The sequence below is a fragment of the Triticum aestivum genome, chromosome 3B (genome assembly GCF_018294505.1).
Source record: "Triticum aestivum cultivar Chinese Spring chromosome 3B, IWGSC CS RefSeq v2.1, whole genome shotgun sequence".
Lineage (NCBI taxonomy): Eukaryota > Viridiplantae > Streptophyta > Magnoliopsida > Poales > Poaceae > Triticum > Triticum aestivum.
This window is the reverse complement of record NC_057801.1, coordinates 841,595,536-841,616,345: the sequence shown is the minus strand read 5'-3', so window position 1 is coordinate 841,616,345 and position 20,810 is coordinate 841,595,536.

The following is a 20,810-nucleotide window of genomic DNA, read 5'->3' as shown; positions in this document are numbered from 1 at the left end:
GGATCATCGAGCGGATCCAATCGCCCTGGATCCAGCTCCGCGGCAGGCCGGTCCTTGACGAAGATCCACCCCGACTAGTCGCCCTTCCCTTCGCCTTCGTCGTCGCCTTCTTCGCCCGCTCCAAAGCCGCCGTCTTCTCCTTCACCATCTTTGCCGGTGAAGCATGCACGAAGCAGCGGCACTAGGGCGGAGGCGAGCACAGCGGATGAATCTGGAGAAGACGGAAGGAAATGAGGATGCACTGTTCAAAACCCCCGCTCGGCGCCTTATATAAGGTCGCTTCCGAGTGGCTGACACGTAGGCCCGGGCGATCCTGTCAAATCCCGCAACAGTCACGCGCGCGATACATGGAGAAAAAGGTGGCATGGAGATCGAGGCGTCCCTGCCTTATCCCGTCCGATTGCTGCGGCTTCGCCCCGTCCCGCGCGCTTCCCAAAATTCGAATCCCACAAAATCCACGGGTTGCAGAACAACTCGTCAGATGGAAGATCTCCTCCAGTCTGTCACTCGGAGCTCTCTAAGCGAAAACTTCACTCGACAGATATAAAGAATGGATCAAGGCGACTGAAAAAGAAGTTGGTGTCGTCACGTAAAGCTCATTGATCAAAGACAAGACATACTCATAGCACGAGAAATGGGTCGGAAGAATTCTCAACTCCTTCCCCACTCAAACCTCGATCCATTTGGGGGCTAATGATGAAGCTATGTACCTAGGGTAGGGTCATGGACCTGTCCAAACTACCCTACCCAAGGACATCTCTAGAAGAAACCACCTGTCAATCGACTTAGAAGTGTTCCACTCGACGAACTCGAAGACACTCGACCATGAAGCCTACCACTTGACCATGAAGCTAACCACTCAACGGCCAGGAGATCTAAAGTCACTCTGCATGTACCGGTCTGTCATTAAGTAGCCTTTATGGTCTTCATAGCACTTTATGTGGGCGTTACCAGTAACCCCCAGTCTTGATGTACTTTAAACCCTGCATAACTGAGGGCCGAAGGGGTCTGGCAGACTTTATATAAGCCACCCCCCTCCTTAGTGTAAAGGGTTCGCACCCCTGTAACTCATACGCATATAATCCAGTCGACCGCCTCTGGGCTCCGAGACGTAGGGCTGTTACTTCCTCCGAGAAGGGCCTGAACTCGTAAAACTCCTATGTGTACAACTACTCCATAGCTAGGATCTTTCCTCTCCATTAGTACCCCCCTACACTACTGTCAGACTTAGAACCATGACAGAGAGGGCCACCGCCTCCATGGCTGGTGACGGGTGTAGGTGTGCTGGGCGCCGTCGAATCCCGCCTTAGGTCACCGGGATTGGGTGCCTAACATGGCGGTGGGAAGTTGGATCTGGGAGTGGGGAGAGGGGAGAGGATCTGAGCTGGGGAGGGAGGTGTGGCGGCGAGGGGACGAGTGGGTGGCGGAGGTGGGTGGCGGTGGGGGAGGGTGGGTGGTGGCAAGGGGAGAAGGGGAGAGTGCTATAGGGTTTTCTGCCAGTGCAAGGGAGAGAGAGCGAGATGAGCGAGAGAGGGGAAAGTTTCAGAGAGGGTGGGAGGGTTGGTGGGAGAGGGACGACAGGTGAGCGAGAGATGCTGGATCGAGGGACTGAAGGAGAGTGTGGACGGCTCAGGTCGACTATAGTGGGGGTGATCCGTGTGTTGCTTCCTGCTTGGTTCAAAACATGAGGCATTTATTAAAATTATCTCTTAGTGCTAAAAATAGGGGGTTTCATGAAGTAGCTACCAAAATTATTTGGCAAAATGGCATCACTAAAATATTCAATTAATTTAGACCACATTTTATGGATAATCACCAATTTGTGTGCATTTCCGATCCATCTAGCTATTTTTGGTCATTTAAACAAATTTTCGTCGATTTAGCTGGAATCGGGTCAAATTTGTACTGCAGCTGCCTCATACTTTCCTTCTTATTTTTTCAAAAATAATTTCTAGGTACATAAGTATCTATTTAATCGGAGTACTCCAAAAGTTTTACAAGATTCAACCCTTAGCTACGAACGGTCATGCCCACCGTTTTGACTGCATTTTGAAACGGGCATAAGAAATTCAGAAAAAAAATTGAAAACCTTCGCATTGTGTCATTATATGTGACCAAGTTACCAGGAAAAATTAGAAACTTGTAATACAACAATTCTTTTGAAAAAGTGTTTTCAGAAATGAACTATCATGTGTGAAGATTCATGACTTTCAAGCCAAACGATCAATCTTATGGCCACATTCATGTGATACTTTATTCAAATGATCTAATATTTTGCAGGGTGCATCTTAGAACGACAAACAATATTGCCTAAGGAAGTTTTCATGTTCTTCGAATGAAAAAATCAATTTCCAGTTTTTGAGTGCCCAAAATGAGCTTTTTTGTGAAGGACCTACCATATATTTGTTGCAAAATTATACCAACTCAATTTCATAATATACTAGGCCACATTTAATGCACAATTGACCAAATGGTTGGGTGTCAAAAGTTTTGACCCACCTCTCGTGAAAAAGACAAATTTCCGTTGATTCAGTTGGAAGTGGGTCAAATTTGAACTGTAACTGCCTCATAGTTTGCTCATGATTTTTTTTCCAAAAGTCACTTTTGACTACATTTCGAAACGGGCATGAAAAATTCAAAAAAAAAATTCAAAAAATTGGAAAACCTCCACATTGTATCATTATATGTGACCTAGTTACTGGGAAAAATAATAAACTCATAATACGTCAATTATTTCTAAAATGTTTTCTCAGAAATGAGCTATCATGTGTGAAGATTCATGCCTTCCAAGCCAAATGATCGATCTTATGGCCACACTCACATCATAGTTTGTTCATATAATCTAATATTGTTCACGATGGTGCATCTTGAAATGGAAAACAATGTTGCCTAAGGAAGTCTGCATTTTCTTTGGACAAAAAATTCATTTTCCATTTTTCGAGTGCCCAAAATGAGTTTTTTTAACGACCTACCATATATTTGTTGCAAAATTGTACCAAATCAACTTTTAAAAATACTAGGTCATATTTAATGCACAATGGACCAAATGATTGAGTGTCCAAAGCTTTTATCCATATCTCGTGAAAAAGACAAATTCTGCCGATTCAGTTGGAAACGGGTCAAATTTGAACTGCAGCTGCCTTATAGTTTGCTCCTTATTTTTCCCAAAAATCATTTCTAGGCACATAAGTATCTATTTAATCAGAGAAACACCAAAAAAATTCCAAGATTCAACCACTAGCTAGGAACAGTCATGCCCACCATTTTGACCGCATTTTGAAACGGACATAAAAATTCAAAAAATTCAAAAAATTCGAAACCTTCGCATTATGTCATTATATGTGACCAAGTTACCAGGAAAAATAATAAACTTGTAATATGGAAATTCTTCGAAAAAAGTGTTCTCAGAAATGAGCTATCATGTGTGAAGATTCATGGTTTTCAAGCCAAATGATCATTCTTATGGGCACATTCATGGCATAGTATGTTTAAATGGTCTCATATTGTGCACAAGCATGCATCTTGGAATGGCAAACAATGTTTCCTAAGGGAGTTTTCATTTTTTTTTTGACGAAAAAATCATTTTCCATTTTTCGAGTGCCCAAAATGAGTTTTTTTAAGGACCTACCATATATTTGTTGCAAAATTGGACCAAATCAATTTTCTAAAATATTAGGCCATGTTTAATGCACAATTTTAAAAATGGTTGGGTGTTAAAAGTTTTGATCCAGCTCTAGTGAAAAAGAAAAATTTCCGCCGATTCAGTAGGAAGCAGGTCAAGTTTGAACTGTTGTTGCCTTATAGTTTGCTCTTTATTTTTTCAAAAAATCATTTATAGGTACATAAGTATATATTTAATCATAAATACATGGTTTGGTGGTGATAAATTGAGGTTTGTACGGTGCCGAGGGCCCCAACTCCAGAGTGCATAAACTCGCAAGCCCGTCGCGTGGTCATCGCGTGACTGTGGCATTGTCATGTGTTTTGGGCGGCATAGGCATGTATAGTGGGTTGGTCACTCCCCAAGTAGATGCTAGGAAGAAAATGACAACAGAAGACTCTCATGAGCAGACCGAACTATGCTCAAACATGAATGAGCAGCCAAGTGTTTGATTAGCGATACAGGAAATGCACACGGCCAATGGGCGTGAGTTTTGGTTCCGTAATACAACATCCTATAACTAACTCATTAGTCACTTTGCTTGCAAGGCTTATGATGTGTATTACCGAGAGGGCCCAAAGATACCTCTACGATACTCGGAGTGACGAGTCCTAATCTCGATCTATGTCAACTCAACAAACACCTCCGGAGATACCTGTAGAGAATCTTTATGATCAAGCAGTTTCTTTGTGACGTTTGATAGCACACAAGGCATTCCTCCGGTATCCGGGAGTTGCATAATCTCATAGTCGGAGAAATATGTATTTGACATGAAGAAAGCAATAGCAATAAACAGCACGATCATTATGCTAAGCTAATAGATGGGTCTTGTCCATTACATCATTCTCCCAATGATGTGATCCCATTATCAAATGACAACACATGTCTATAGTTTGGAAACCTTGACCATCTTTGATCAATGAGCTAGTCTAGTAGAGGCTTACTAGGGACACGGTATTTGTTTATGTATTCACACATGTATTTAAGTTTCTGATCAATACAGTTCTAGCATGAATAATAAACATTTATCATGAATAAGGAAATATAAAATAACAACTTTATTATTGCCTCTAGGGTGTATTTCCTTCACAATTCACATTGAGTCAAAGTCTTTTTCCTCAAGTACATTGCTCGGATTATGTCTTGTCACTCCCGTTGCCCTTTTTAAGAGAAATAAGAAACACATCCACAAATTTGTTCTCAACCTTAGTAATACTCATGATTGTATTAAATTGAGAGTGGAAACACAAGCATTAATATCACATATCAATGTTCTATAACCAACACACTTGAAATAGCACACCTACCTTTTATTATTCACTAATTCATAGAAGAAGAAATATCACCCTCATAAAAGCTGACAAAATATAACTCTATTTTTGTCTCTACTATTAGAGCAGGTAAGTCACTTCACTTTTCCAATTTAGAATTGTTGAATCAATAATAAATTTGGACTCGTAAACCAAATCCCCCAATCCAACTCTAGGAAGTTAATAAATTTTATCATGTACTCTAAATCCAAATATAAGATAGCACGAAATCACAATACTAATGATGATGGAGCGGAAAATTTAAGTTTATCCTTTAATCTTCAAATCTATAAATCTGACTCACCACGAAAACTCGTCGCTAATGGAACATGTACTCAAATTCCTTTCTGACAATTTACCTTAATGCTCTGTAGATTATCAGGTCATTGTTATTGTCATGAGAATGCGATCACTGATTAATAGTTTGGCCAAGTTAATGTAAAATATTCTAGCTTATTTATACTAATTGTTTTATTTTTTATAAGACACTGTTTGGCATTATTTTTTAGTAGGAAAAAATACAAGACAAAGTAGCGCTAAGTATTAAGATATAGTGTTTGTATACACAATTGTAATGTTTCAGTTAAAATACATATGCATTAAGTTGAGACAACATTTTTGTGATGGTGTTTGTTTGAGACATTGTTTCCAAACGGCTATTTCTTTTATTTTATTTGTAGATAAAAGTAAAGATCGCATTACTCTCTGAATTAGTTTGTGGCATTTATGTGTTCACATATAGTTCAATATCTTCAAATAATTTGTGAATAGCTCTATAGTAACATGTTTAACAAAGATCTTGATAACTATTTCTAGAGAGTATATAGTTAATTAAGTTAGGCATAAATAAATATAAACCTATAGAACGTGTGGGATGCCTACAAGTTCCAAGTGCAAAGTCAAGTCATATACTCTGGAAGCACTAATGGATGACTGCAAGAATTATTTCCTTGAAACTGGACGCAGGGTGTCCTTCGAGTACACTCTGCTAGGTAATCCAGCAACGCCTTTACACCGAATGGCCCATCTATCTAACAAGGATGCGTGTTAAAAACTGCATTATCATTTCAGCTATCGTCACCTAGCATGCATGAACTGTTCCATTTTCCTCAGCTGGGATTAACGATGAAAGGGCGCACGCTCAAGAACTAACATGCATGTGGAAGTGGTTATCATGTGAACCTGAGTCCCTATAACCCGGTAGAAGCTTATGAGCACGCGGACATGGATGCAGGAACTAGTCATCCAACGTTGCCTGCATACATTTCAACCCGCATTTGAACTAAGCAGACGAAGTTCATGCAAACCGGTTGATACTCATCAAAGTTTGGATCGAAAATAGCATAAATCATCCATACATAGCATGCAAATTAAGTATAGGAACACAATGTCTCAAATTCGACTAGATTAACCGGATGTCGAACAAGTTTTTCATCAACGGATCATGTTCTCACACGTACTACCCCTTCAGCTTCATCCAATAGTGTGTGTACGTAAATAGCCGTCCCTCTATCCTGTGGTACATCACTGCAGCGCGTGCGGGCTACATAATGTGTAGACCAACATTGAGTGAACGAATTAATCAACAAGTTGAGCAAGAGGAAGCAAAACTTACGACCCCGTCCTCTGCCGCGCGAATGGCCACCTTGCCTCCAGATGATGAACCACATTACAAAACTTGGTGAGGCTGGTCTGGATAGTGTACCAGCGATACGATAATGACCTAATATTGCGTTCTTAAATGATGTACATGTCGTATGTCGTAATGTGCTTTCGTGCATGAAACGATTCATGCACTTGCTGCCAGAAGGTCCCCTCTCTTCTCCTGCCTACGAAATCTGTGAATACGGCTAAACATGAATCACACAAGAACTCATCCTCCATGATCGAGTAGCTCGCCATCCTTCGTCCTCTAAAAAACTACACAACATTCGAAAATGGCATTTGACCGAACACCCGCCGAGCGTGTTGTCCATCATGGAGGTCGTCAAAAGGGGGAAGGAGTGTACCTAAGTACAAATGGCTCCAGGGTGGACAGCGCCGTCGTAAAGGTGAGCGGGCGTGTCGGTGCTAGTTACAGACATCCGGCAATGCCTCTGTGGTGACCGAAGACGTACAACGGCGGCTACTGCAGAAGTGGAGGGTGCGAATGCAAAGCATGGGGAGAAGGGGTGTAGTGGAAGGAAATGGGACCGGTAGGGAGGGATTGGGTGGGTTGGGGATGTTGGAGTCCTATGTGGCTGCTGTCCGAACTTCCGCAAAGCCCCCACGTTTGTCTCTAATTTACGGGAGAAAACACGTCCAAACCATTCTGCGGACCGGTACAGACCAGGGTTGGATTGCTTCCGTGGTCCAAACGGATATGGACGATTTGAGGGTCACCGTTGGAGATGCCCTAATGTGGCATGTGGGCAGCTTAGGAATGAATTCTAGAAGAATCCTCTGCTTGAGTCGTCCCACCCACTGAGGCCAACCAACTACTCGAGCCATTGTTCATGCTTAGCACGCGAAAATCTACCTGAATTATGTAGGAACGTGTAGTTGTTTCTGTATTCTAAAGTTCACACAGGTTCATACATAGATCACTGGCTTATAAGTTGTAAAGCTGATTAGGAGGCAACTTTTTGTGGCTAATGAGTTTATTACTATTCAACATCTTAGGCTCCTGTTCTGTTGTGATTTGAAGGATTTTCCTTCAGATATGTAGTACTAGCTGGCCCGTCGAGAACCTTTTGTGTGTAGTTGTCATGTTCATGCAGGTCCTTGTATTTTCTCATTCATTATGTGCGAGCCCTTGTTGTTTTATTGTAGTGGTTTTTCAGCACCTTCGGGGACAATTAATTTGGAAGTTGTTAGTCAATGCTATGACTTGGTAGATTCAATTTGTAACTCTTTTTTTACATTAGAATAAAAAAGTACTCTCTCCATTAAAAGTACTTGTCATCAAAATGAATAAAAGAGGATGTATCTAGACGTATTTTAGTTCTAGATACATCCCTTTCTATCCATTTTGATGATAAGTATTTTCGGACGGAGGGAGTATCCAATAAGTGACAGAGAAACATTGGTTGGAATCCAATTAAGCATACATGGTTAAAAGAAACTTTTTCAGCCAATTAGATTGCAGCTGTAGCTTAATATCTGAATATTTTGATGAGTAAAACTGAATTAGGAGGGTGATTTGGTCACTTGGAAATCAAAAATTGGTGAAACAGGGACGTTTCACATTTATTTTCCTTTGTGTTAGGTTATCCCTCTCTGAAGGAAGTACTGTGTTGGATTTCCATGTTTGCAACCATGGCATTGTAAAAATAACAACAACTAGGCGATCGATTGACAAAACCAGATGGCCCAAGACGCAAACGTTATTACAACTGAAAGTAGTTCAGTTTGAAATAGTACAGAGATAGAAACTACGGAGTTTAAAATAGGCAGATACATATTTACAATGTAGATAGCAACATTCTTGGTCGACACACCATAGTAGATCCAAAATCTTGCATACACATTGCAATTTTTTGTTTCTCTTTGCATAACTGAGCCCGTCTTTCCTTTGGTACCTTCTGGTGGGAACAACTCCCTTGCAACATATATGCACAACATTTTGCTATTGAGTATAGTTAGGTTGTGCTCACTCTTTCTTTGTTATTTGAGTCCCGAGATAGGTCATCTGTTGCTGGTCTTTTCTTTTCCTGGGAAGTGGTTGAGTGAATACAGTGTATGAAAACGTAATTCAGTTTTCTGGACCTTGTTCTGTTGTAGTAACTAGCAGAGTGGCCCGCTCGATGCGCAGGCTAGAATTTTAAAAGTTGGGAGCATACTAATTTGATTTTTCTAAAGAAAAAACTGGAACCAAATGTGATCATATTAGAACTGTCTTAGGTATGTTTGGTATTCTGATTGGTATATAAGTATATATATGTCATGAATTAAGCATGCATATCTGCTTGGTAACTTTTCATAATTTGTCCTATTTTAGATTTATATTTGTATCATTTTCTAGCCTTTTGATTTTGTTAGTTTTTCTAGCATAATTTATATTTGCTAATGTTATGTAAGATTTACATATTAATCTATTAGTTTTAGATGTGTGTATTTGGCCCTGTTCTATCAATTTGAGAAGCCAAAATAACTAATAGGACCTATTTTGAGGGAGAGTAAGAACATAAGTAAAAGAAGATATGAAAACGTTACTTGATATACCTAAACATAGGAAGAGACCATTCCTGAATCAAACCTAAACATTGTAATACCTAAGTACTTGAATATTTTATTCATGAGTAATAGAATAAAAAGATAGTGAATATTAGCTTAGCCGAATAAATCCAAATTGGCTGCTCATCGAAAACAATACTTATGCAATATGGACCATGCCAACAAAGCCATATTGAACTTTTATCAAGCCTTTTATGTAAGGGCATTCAAATGGCATGTTGGTATGTACATGTTGGAAGATTGTTTATCTGTACATTATTGGTTATATTAGGAGTGCAAGCATAATGAGGTGTCCATTATCCAGTATCACTAGTAGAAAAGGGGGCATTTGTCCCGGTTCGTAAGGGCATTTAGTCCCGGTACTTGAACCGGGACTAAAGGGTCGTTACTAATGCCTCCCCCCTTTAGTTCTGGTTCTAACACGAACCGGGACAGATGTGCCTCCACGTGGCCGGTGCGCCGAGCCCAGGCAGGAGGACCTTTGGTCCCGGCTGGTGGCACCAACCGGGACCAAAAGGCATCCACGTGTCAGCAGCTGAGGTTTTCCTTTTAAAAAAAAGAAGTGGCTGGTTTAGGGCTTTTGGGGGTTAATTTTAGGTTGTTATTAGGTAGCTAATGGAGAGAAGTGTCCTCTCTTATATCTTTGTCTTTGGTTTACCAACGCTAGCTACTGCTATGTTCATTTCACCCGCTGATATATAATAACTCATGCATGCTCCCATCATACATCATGCTGCTATGTTCATATATAATAACAAGTCCTACTAATCATGCATCATCATATAACTTCTACTCGTTATTAATAACAAGTCATGCGATCATCATCCTCATAGTCATCGAACCCAACCCTACATAATTGTTCTTAGCACATGATCATTAGTATCAGGTAGGACCTAAACACCCTTAAGGTAAAATAGCATAAAACGATATAGACCCTGACTCTCCATTATGAAGAATGGAGATCATCCTGTCTCCAATTCTTTCGCTTCGCCTCCTTTTGCTTGCAACAAGCTCCTTACGACTGTCCATACATTTTTTCCGTTCTTTGATTGTCATGTCTCTACTTCTTTTAGAAATCCGGTATAGACAATTGATATTCGTAGGACGACCTGGTTGTATGTTCAAAACATCAAGGCGATCGTGCGTATAGATCAGATGAGGCACACAATCATTCGGGATTATCTGTTGAAAAACATAGTAATAGCATCGTAGTTAGCAATGATGTACTAGTTTTAGAAGTATTTAAAAAGATGCAGGGATGTCGTAATAGTAAAAAAATCTTACCAAGGTATCTCCATGGTAGTTACCGTAGTTCAACACGTGCACTAGTGGCACGTATTGACCATAATGTTGAGGAGTTCGATTATAGACATTGTAATTCTCAAGATCAGTACAAAATGCGATCAGATGATTTTTCTCCTTATAAGTTAATTCGGAGCCATCGATGTAGTGGGTTTTGTCTACCATTTTCCGCACATTCTTTGAAGAATGAAAATAAGCTGTCAATGGAAACAAGCTGTCAACTATTTTGAAATAAACAATATTAATTACTTAATAACTATGTTAAGATCACATGGGGGAAGAATTGGAGGTGTATCCACAAGGACCCAAATGCTCATATTGTCTTGCTGGATTGTAGGATCACCAAGATCCATGGTGACAAGCATACCCTCATCAAAACCATACATCTTGCAAAGTGCTTCCCAATTTTTGCAACCAAAATGGGTTACACTCTCAGCATTGTACAACTTTACTTGAAAATCCACACCATGATGGGTCCTTAGGAGATTTGTTTTGGTTTCCATACTCATGGTCTTCAAAACCCATCCTCTCCAAGACATAGCGTCTTGCATAGCATGGGATAAGCTAGTCGAATTGGAAAAGATGAAAAATACACGTTAAAATAGTTGAAGTCGTGCTTAATTACGAAAAAAACTATTGTCGTCGTTGTGTACCGTATGAACATCGAAGGTCTCCTCGAGCTTAATGCTAAAGCGCCGATCTTCGTCCAGCTCAATGAACCTGTCGCACATACCTCGGTCGCCGTGGCACCAGTCGCACTCCCTCGGGCGGTTTTCGTCATCCGAGTACGACATTTCCGGTCTAAGTTCATAATTCAAATATTAAATATATGTACTAAAAAACCTAAATTAGATCATTATTATTAATCATGGGTTGACTATCGGTGATGGTACATAGCTCCTCCTTTCATTCCCGAGTGCATTATTATAACAAATTGTCTAGCACACGGGAATGAAGGAGAAGCTACCCCCACGATGGCGTGGATGATGGATGGGGCTCCTATATTTTCTGCATAGAGTACTCTTCAATTTTAGCATTCAAAGTAGGAGTACTTTTCGAATATGAGCATTCAATAAGAAAAACCAAATCGTAAAATAAAGTAGTATTCAAATTAGCATGCATTCAATTATAACCAAAAGTACATCATCGCTTGTGTTCGTACATCATCGAATACTCCTTGAATACTATCATACATATAGCATCGCTAATTAATAAAGCTAGAACCGTATCGCCTGACGGGTATCGTCGCGGGCGGTGGACACCCAAAGATAAGGAACCATCACAGGTTCATAGCTCCAGTGAGATCCCTGAAGAATCTGCCAGGTATTGTCGAACCTGCCCTCCAATGCAACCATGTAGCGACGGATGTGCTCGTCCTCCTCGCTGACATGGTGACGTACCACCTTCGCGGTGTCCGGAAGCCTCGGCACCGTCACTGGCCCACGCGACCGCCACCAAACAAGGATCGGGTCAACAACAGGTTGCCTCCTCACCAACCTACGTCCCCCGGAAGGTAGCACCTCCCAATACCAGCCCGGCGGAGCCCAATCCCGAACATGGCCCTGATCAAGCAGGCTTCCACCGCCGAGTCGACAACGACGAGAATGCGGGATAGGCATCGCCGACGTCGATGCGGGAACTACTTCTATATATAGTCAAATAAAGTAGTTTTATTAATTAAATCAACTAGTTCAACTACTAAGCACTTACTATAAATAAATAAAGTAGTACTTACTAAAAACAAACTACTTCTATATATAGTAAAATAAAGTAGTTTATCAAATCAACTAGCTACTTCAACTATATATGAAGCACTTACTATAAATAAAATAAAGTAGTACTCACTAAAAATAAACTAGTTTAACTATAGTTCTATTATTTTTCTAACTAATTATATTAAACACTTTCTCTTCTTATTTTTTTCATTTTTCCTCTATTCTAAATATGAACATATTCATAAATGACTTATATCATTCACAATTTTCCTATACATACACAATAAGTTGACAAAGAAAATACTATGAACAAAAAAATCATTAAAATTCTATGAACAAAATTACAACAGAAAAAAATCATACAAATTCTATGAACAGAAAAAAATCATAAAAATTTGACATATTCGATCTTTGCATATATGTGAACATACAAACATGCATATTCAACAATAATATCACCAAAAAAATCTATTAACAGAAAAAAAAATCTAACAAAATTAACTACATCTAAATTACTACACATCTATGAACTACATCTAAATTACTACACATCTAACAAAAAAATCTAACAAAATTAACTACTACTAACGTCAAATTAAATTAGTTGCTCATGGCGACGGCGACGGCAACAGCGGCGGCGAGGTGCGCGCGGGGCGGGCGGGGCGGCAACGGTGTCGGTGCGGCGCGGGCCGGGGCGGCGCGGAGACGGCGACGGGGCGGGCGGGGCGGCGACGGTGTCGGGGCGGCGCGGGACGGGGCGGCGCGGAGACGGCGTCGGGGCGGGCGAGGCGGCGACGGTGTCGGGGCGGCGCGGGCCGGGACGGCGCGGGCCGGGGATGGATTCGCCGCCGTCAGGGGAGAGCAGGAGAAGAGATTGAAGTGGGGATGGGCGGTTCTGAAATTTTACTAAGTGCTACTTATATAGCAAAGGCATTGGTCCCGGATCGTGGCACAAACCGGGACTAATGCACCCCTTTAGTCCCGGTTGGAGCCATCAACCAGGACCAAAGGCCTCTTTTCAGCAGTCCAGAGGGTGAGAAGCAGAGGGCTTTGGTCCCGGTTGGGGGCACCAACCGGGACTAAAGGCCCTGTGCTGCCCGCGTCGCGGCACGAAAGTTTAGTCCCACCTTGCTAGCTGAGGGAGCTCGAGAGTGGTTTATATGCCCCAGTCCCGCTGCCCTCTCGAGCTCCTCTCAAATGCAGGCTTACGGGCCTACACGCACTATATGTGTCTCTGGGCCTATTGGGCCTATTGCGGGCCTGAATCCTGGCCCATTGTTCGAGAGTGGTTTCTAGTCGTATTCAGGCCGTGGTAGCCCTTTAGGTGGCACTTTTTTTATTTTTTTATTTTATTTTTTGCTTTGAATTATTTATTTTCTTTTGATTTTTGTTTTTTTTAAAAAAAATCTTTTAGCTGAGATTAATTATAATCTTTCTGTTACTACATTAGTTTCCAAATTTGAATAATTAATTTCCACCAATCGGTACCAATGCACCCGTCTAATTACTTATTTATTTTCTTTTATGATAATTCCTTTTGCTATTAAAATTTGTAACAAAATTCTAATTACTTATTTATGTTCTTTTATGATAATTCTTTTTGTTTTTAATGTTTTGAACAGAATTCTAATTACTTATTTATTTTCTTTTATGATAATTCTTTTTGCTATTAAAGTTTGTAACAAAATTCTAATTACTTATTTATTTTCTTTTATGATAATTCTTTTTGCTTTTAATGTTTTGAACAGAATTCTAATTACTTATCTATTTTCTTTTATGATAATTCTTTTTGCTATTAAAGTTTGTAACAAAATTCTATATAATTTTATTTTCATTAATACTAGAGGTTTATAAAAGCTTTTTAGTTGATTACTTTAGTACCAGTTCTAAGGCTGTTACAAAGGCATTTTATTTGGTACAGGTTTTAAGGCTGGTGCCCCACGAGCACCTTTTAGTACCGGTTCGTGGCATGAACCGGTAAAAGAGTTTTTTAGTTGATTCTTTCTGTAGCTCTTTTTTAGTCCCACCTTGCCAAGCGAGAGGCACTCGCAGCGGTTTATAAGCCCCGAGTGCAGAGACGATGCAGAAGAGGCTCAATGCTAACCTACACGTTGCTTAGCTTTAAGCCTTCAGGAATAGGGTAGACTGCATGGAGCTATGTGCAGTGCAGTTTACACTATTCCGAAAAGCTTGAAGCTAATTAACGAGCATTGCGCCTCTTTTTTATTTTTAGTGACTTATTACAACTCGGAAATAAATAGAAAAAATAAATATAGCAGAAAATAAAAAAACTATATAAAAAACTACACAAAAATAAATAGAAGAAAAAATAGTTGTGATTAACTTTACTAAAAAATGAGCATAGATGCGCTTATAGAGAAAATTCAACCTAAATTCATAATAAATTTCTACTAACTTCAGAGAAATTTAATATGAACTTAGGTCAAATTCCCTGTATAAGGGCATCTATTTTCACTTTGAGAGGAGCTCAACAAGGCAGAAAGGGAGGAGCTTATAAACGGGTGTGAGCGTCCTTCGGTTGGCGAGGTGGGACTAAACTCTGACCGCAACGAGGACCAACCCTTTAGTCCCGGTTCATGCCACCAACCGGGACTAATGGGCTGCCTTTGGTCCCGGTTCGTCCCACCAACCGGGACCAATGGTGGTGGGCCAGGAGCGAGGCCCATTGGTCCCGGTTCGTCCCACCAACCGGGACCAAAAGGTCCAGACGAACCGGGACCAATGGCCCACGTGGCCCGGCCGGCCCCCGGGGCTCACGAACCGTGTCCAATGCCACCATTGGTCCCGGTTCTGGATTGAGCCGGGACTAATGGGCTGACCCGGCCTGGACCAATGCCCCATTTTCTATTAGTGTATTATGGAAGCAAACAATCAAGATACCGGAAATAGATAACTCGGTTAAAGAACACATATGATCTGGATAAGCAAACATAGGAAACGGATAACTACTGGAAGTTGTAAATAATATGAAGCGGCAACAACCATCTTTATGCTTTATATACAGGTTTCACCATGATTCATTTGAGTGTTCGAAATCAACCAATAGGGCACACAGAGTACAGTGCGGAACTAAAACACACAGATATGCTCATACTTGTTTTTTGTTATCAAGGAAATGAACTAAAGTGCCATCACAACTTGAAACCTCAATCGTCACCTCAAGTCACCATGGCACAAGCGGAAGCCAACTTATTTATTGGCGGCATCACACCATGATACACATAAATGAAGGAATATTGTGGAAACTTTATCTTCCTATGATTCATCCATGATTCATCCATGTTTCACTTTATCTCCTATGTCTCTTGATCCTACTCCATAGCATCAGCCACCATAGTTTACCGCCATCTGCAATGGAGTAAAGCCAAAGAGGTTAATCATAATAAATATTTGTGCAACCAATCAACTTTATGGACTGGTAAGTCCATCATTACTCAAACAGGAACTAATATTTTTTTTCCTCATGCTCATTCCCCTTCATCTCATTTTCTAGGTACCATGTGGTAGCAAACAATAGTTTTGCCTCAAAAAAGGATTTTTTTTTAACTGTGATTATGCCATTAATTTATTTTCTCTATGAACGGGAAGTTCATGTTGGTATGTACACATGTTATTCGAGTAGGAATTGCATATCAAACTTTTCCCACGTGTCCTCGTGACTAAAAACTAAAAGGAAGGCATGTGCATGCAGGGAGAAGATACAATGATGGGAGTCCTGGATGACTTCAGAATAGATCAAGTAGATGCTTCAACTTGTAGTTGTTGTTGACACTACATAGTTTGCCTTTCAACCCACATGAAGCCGAACTGTGTATTGCATCATTGTTTGATTGCCGCATTCCTTTGCGTTGAATATATCAGAAGGAGAAAGGATGCTGGGCTAATTTATTCAGATCCTCGTAACGTGTTTTGGCCTTGTCACAGCCGGCTAAAAAGTTTGGTTCCTTAACCGCGTACTTTTAGTTTAGTCGTTCCGCTCGATGGAAGAAACATGTTTAATAGGCAAATAGGGCCCGAGGAATAATAGAACATGATGCCTGCTTTTTTTTTCATGCGTTCATATTTCATGGGAGAATACATGCATGCATATACATCATGGTATCTGCCCACGTAGTACCTAGTTTTTTACATCACGTCCTAGTCCCATGCTCTCTATTTTATCTCTTTGCATGGAGTCCGGCGCTATTTATTTTCTGCGTAAGAGTCCATGCTAGTTGAATGCATCTGTCGTCCTTTGTAGCCGCCGCCTCCTCCTTCTCCTCCACAAAAAGCTAGGGTTTTTGCCTCCCGCCGCCGTCGCCGCAGGTCCGCCTCCTCTCCGATGGCCTTAGGGCCATGGGGGCGCAGTGGATCTCGGCAAGGGTCGGCGGGAGGGCTCCGTTTTTAATCGTTTCTTTCAGTTTTGCTAGGGTTTCTGTCCTGCTCAGGAAAACGAGACGGTGGCGGCTCCCTGAAGATGGAATAAAGGTCTCTCCGCATAGCCCCCGTTCCGGCGATGCGTCTAGCATCATTGGTGGGCGTGTGGAGGTGTGTCTCCGACGGATCTATCTTTGGTGGATTTGCTCGGATCTCGTCATTGTTCGTCTACGTTCGTGTGTCTTCGGATTGGATTTTTCTGATCTACGTTATTCTTTATCTGCGGCGGTTGCTGTTCTGGTGCGCTGGTCCTACGGGGCCTTAGCACGACGACTTCTCGACTGTCTACTACAACAAGTTGTGCCCGACTCCGGCGATGGAGGGGCGATGACAGCGGCGCGCCTTCGGCTCGCTTCAGTGCTGGTAGTTGTCGCTAGGTGGTCTACGGATCTGGATGTAATTTCTATTATTTCTGGTATTCGTTGTACTGCCATGATTGAAGATGAATAGATCGGAAATTTTCTCGCAATTTTTTTTATTTAGCAGCACATCCTGGTAAAATGATGTTTTAGTTTTCCATGCTAGTTTTTTCTTTTGAGGAAAGAGTCCATGCTAGTTGTTTCTAGGAAGAGTCCCATCTTTTTTCTATCGTACAGTCAAAGGTCCACGCTAGTTTTTCTTTGAGAGAACAGTCCCCCGCTAGTTGTTCCCATGCTAGTTCTCTTTATCGTAGGCAAAGGTGAATGAAATGTTTTATTATTTATAGTGGAATTGGTGGGTAATTTTTCCACTTAAGACAAATATAACGGCTCTCGGATTTTAGTCTAAATCAAATGGTCGGATGTCTCTAAATTTTATGGGATTTTCTAGCCTGTTTCTCTTTTTTTTTTCAGGAGTGCACCGCCTGCCTTAGCTAGGTTGCAGGCCTCGATGCTAGTCGCACACTTATACGATGCTGCCTCCTAACATGCACATGGTTAGTAGATACAGTACACTATATCGGTGATATTGGTTGTCGTTCCATAGGACGGAAGATAATGTTAGCACGCCGAGCAGGAAAGTGTCCGTGACAAATGGTATGATTTTTAATTTATCTTCTGTTGCCTTATGTACGTGGGAGTATTGATCGTAGCAGACTTCCGGAAGTGGTGAAGCACCATCCGTTGATGTAATGTTTTTATGTGGGAAAATGTCGATGAAAATTTGGGCCAGGCAATCACGCTTGGATCTTTGTTTCATTCCGTTCTTGTGGAGTGATCACGCAAGCTTGATCCGTGTAAAAAAAATTCCGCATGCGAGAATATTTGGAAGAAGTAAATCGTGGTTAAGCTGGCTATTTTACTCAAGGTGAGATAGCTATTTTCTTTGACGTACATTAATCTGCGTGTAGCCAAAATATACGGATAAAGTAAATCGTGGTTAAGTTTGCTATTTTTCTCAAGGTGAGATATCTATTTTCTTTGACGTACATTAATCTGCATGTAGCCAAAATATATGGAAGATGCAGTAAACATGCAAGTTGGTTACCCTTTTTAGGTGAAAGATCATTTTTCTTCTCCGACGTGCATGCATAAGTTTTTTTTTTTGGATGACGTACATACATGAGTTAACCTGGCCACGTTGGTCACCATTTTTTAGGTTAGTGCTCATTTTTTTTACATGCATGCATGTGTAAACGTGACCAAGTTGGTTCCTTCCTTTAGGTACTCCCTCCGTCCGGAAATACTTGTCATCAAATTAGACAAAAAATGATGTATATAGAATTAAAACACGTCTAAATACATCTTTTTTTATTCACTTTGATGACAAGTATTTTCGGACGGAGGGAGTATGAGCGTTTTTTTTAACGTGCATGTACGTGAGAGATCTAAATCATGGGCATCAATGGATATGTTACGTGAGATATAAAAGTGTTAATCTGGTTTGGACCCATCATATTATGGTACGTAGATCTAACGGTTCGAGACTAAAAATAATAGATGCTATATCCGATCGAGGGTCAATATTTTCTGATTAACGTGAAATTTTCTAGCGTAATTCTCTTTTTTATGATCAACCCGTCACGTACTTTTTATATATAATAGATTATAATTGTGTACGTTCATGCGGGGTATGCCAGGGAAATGATGGGCCTACAGGTGCGTCATCATCAACTACTTTGTCTGCTTATATTGGCCTGGTGTACGAAGATTCTGGAGCATCATATGGCAGCAGCGCATCCACCGCTGGAAGTAGGGCAGCTGTGCGTGGTTATTAATTTTTTTTTTGAGGCAACCCTGCGAAACTTTTTATTCATCCGTCACAATGTTTACATGGACGAAGGGAATTCCCTCGGGCTGGCCTAACCAAACATGGCGGCCAGGCCCGAGACCCAACGCAAATTTCGCAAGGTTGTGAGCATCATAATTTAAGCTCCTAAACTCATGAAATATTTTACAAGAAATAAATGACAAAGCGTGCAACTTGATTATGTAGATCTGTTGCTTGAACTTGAAAACAGTAGAAATCAGTATCAAGTTGGCAGCAAAGCCCTTTTGCCCCTCGCCTTCCGGCGGAACTGGGCCTAGGGCAGCTGGGGCTACAGCCCCAGGCGTGGCCCAACTAACACCTATAACCCAGAGTAATTGTTTTTCGAATTTTAGACTTATAGCAAGCCCAGCCCCATGCCTGCAGCCCAACGTACACAGGCTACATGCCTAAAAGAACGTACGTAGGCTACAGAAAACAATTTTGTAGAATCGCTGGATCTCGTCCGCACAGAAAACCCTGGTTCAAAGCGTAGACGCCGCTTGCTTTCGACCCTCGTCAATTTCAAAGGGCGGAACTGACCTGCACGGCTGCCCCCAGGGTGCTCGGCGCTCGAATCATGCTATCACAGGGCAGCCCCTACTGCGCCTTACCAATCTACTTGGCCGCCTCTCATCTGCTCCCGGCCACCCACTACTAATGTGGATGTAGGTTAGGTAATTTCTACTGTATCATCTGACCTTTCCACCCTAATTCCTCTTAATCAGCGGAAATCAATTATTAGGTGATTTTCAATTGTATAATTTCAATCGATTTTATTTTATCTCATAAACCGAAATCAATTATTAGACGAAATCAAACAATGAGGAAACAGAAGGGGCTACTGCCTCATGCATTTCATGATAATGATATATTGTGTTCTTTAAAAAACTGGACAGTTGATTTGGCCCATGTCTAGTCTCTTGATTTTGGACACTGAATTTTATCTTTACAACTCTAGGTACCTCAACTACTGCCAACGAAGAAATGGTGCTTCACATGAAGCAAGTCTTCACTAATTTGGTATTAGCTTTTACAAGAATGCACTTTGTTAGACTGTTTACATATTTTCTATCAATTTTTTTCTCGTGTTAATAATGAAGTTTATATTTCCTTTGAATTGTGAATATCTAGTGTACTTATGACGTGCATTGGTACGTGTGGTATAATAATCTTAGGTGTTCTTTTATAGCGGCTTAGTTTCAGCCCTAGGCTTTGAGAGATCCTGGCTCTGCCTCCGTCACCCCCGAGCGGGTGACCGAGGGGTCCCAACCCTCCAGCCCCCTCCTCCTTCCCGATCTCCCCTCCACCGTCGCCGGGCAAAGCCCGCGTGTGCGATGGCGGCGGCGGAGGCATCGCCCTCTCACGCCGGTGTAGCGATGCGCGGGATCTCCGATCTAGAGGATGAGGCCCCGATCTATGGTAGCGGCGCCGATTTGGCCCACGGCGGTCTCCATGAGCGCGGCAGCGTGGCGGCCGGCCGGTTCCTAGGGGCGGCTGTGGCGGCAGCCTGGCGATGCTTTGCCTGATCTGGGGCGGAGGCTGCTGGATCCGGGGCGGTGGCCCCTAGGCTGGCCTCCTTGTCTGGGCGCAGCGGGGCAGGTGGGCTGCCGGGATCGGATCGGCCGGCCGGTTCCTAGGGACGGCTGTGGCGGCAGCCTGGCGATGCTTTGCCTGATCTGGGGCGGAGGCTGCTGGATCCGGGGCGGTGGCCCCTAGGCTGGCCTCCTTGTCTGGGCACGGCGGGGCAGGTGGGCTGTCGGGATCGGATCGACCGGGCGGTGATCCTCCGGCGGTTTTCGCGGCATCAGATCTGGTGGGTTCCCTCCCTCCTACTGCCTCTCTCATCATCCCGGTGGTTTGCGGCTGCAGGCTCCGGTGATGATGAGCCTTGGTGGTGTACCTTGGGTCCGGGGAAATCTTGGCCGGTTTGACCGCTCTAGC